This window comes from Colobus angolensis, unplaced genomic scaffold (assembly GCF_000951035.1).
Source record: "Colobus angolensis palliatus isolate OR3802 unplaced genomic scaffold, Cang.pa_1.0 Scaffold109, whole genome shotgun sequence".
Lineage (NCBI taxonomy): Eukaryota > Metazoa > Chordata > Mammalia > Primates > Cercopithecidae > Colobus > Colobus angolensis.
The window spans coordinates 91,760-92,942 of record NW_012111919.1 but is presented as its reverse complement, the minus strand read 5'-3'; the positions used below and the strand labels follow the sequence as shown (position 1 = coordinate 92,942).

At 40.2% G+C, this 1,183-nt stretch overlaps 1 protein-coding gene across 1 annotated transcript in view; it reads right to left on the bottom strand.

Annotated features, from left to right (window-relative positions):
- Positions 1–1,183, bottom strand: part of PPM1G (protein phosphatase, Mg2+/Mn2+ dependent, 1G) — a 31,499-nt gene that overhangs the window by 17,480 nt on the left and 12,836 nt on the right. The window lies entirely within an intron of this gene.

Sequence of the window (1,183 nt, the reverse complement as noted above, 5' to 3'; positions counted from 1 at the left end):
TTCTTGAAACAGAGTTTCACTCTTGTTGCCCAGGCTGGAGTACAATGGCATGATCTAGGCTCACTGCAACCTCTGCCTTCCCAGTCAAGTGATTCTCCCTCCTCAGCCTCCTGAGTAGCTGGGATTACAGGCATGCACCACCACGCCCAGCTAATTTTATATTTTTGGTAGAGACAGGGTTTCTCCATATTGGTCAGGCTGGTCTCAAACTCCCAACCTCAGGTGATTCGCCTGTCTTGGCCTCCCAAAGTGCTGGGATTACAGGCGTAAGCCACCGCACCCAGCCACAATGAAAATTTTTAAAGAAAAAAAAAAAAAGCCAAAAACTTTCCACAAAGAAGAGCCCAGGCTCAGATGGCTTTATTGGTGAATTCTACCAAACATTTACAGAAAAATAATACCAATGATTCACAAACTCTTCCATCACATCGAAAAGAAGGCAACACTTCCCAATTCATTCTATGAGGCCAGTATTACCCTGATTCCAAAACCAGACAAAGACATCATGACAAATTACAGACCAATTATCTCTTATGAATATAGACACAAAAATCCTCAACAAAATAGTAGCAAACTAAATCCAGCACCATATAAAAGGATAATACACAATGATCAAGTAAGATTTATACACCAAGAAAATGCAAGGTTGGTTTAACATTCAAAAAATCACTTAATGCAATATAGCGCTATCAGTAGACTAAAGAACAAAACCCTATGATCATCTCGATAGATATTATAAAAGGCACTTGACAAAATCCAGTGCTCATTAATGATAAAAAGACTCAATGTCAGAATGCCAGTCTGGGCAACACAGTAGGACCCTGTCTCTATAAAAAAATTTTTAAAAATTAGCCCAGTATGGTGGTGTATGCATGTAACCCCAGCTACTAAGAAGGCAGAGGCAGGTGGATCTCTTGAACCTAGGAGTTCAAGGCTGCAGTGAGCTATGATTGAGCCACTGTGCTACAGTCTGAGTGACAGAGTAAGACTGTCTCTTAAAAAAAATTATAAAATAGGGGGAGGGGGGAGGGATTGCATTGGGGAGTTATACATGATATAAATGATGAATTGATGGGTGCTGACGAGTTCATGGGTGCAGCACACCAACATGGCACAAGTATACATATGTAACAAACCTGCATGTTATGCACATGTACCCTAGAACTTAAAGTATAATAAAATA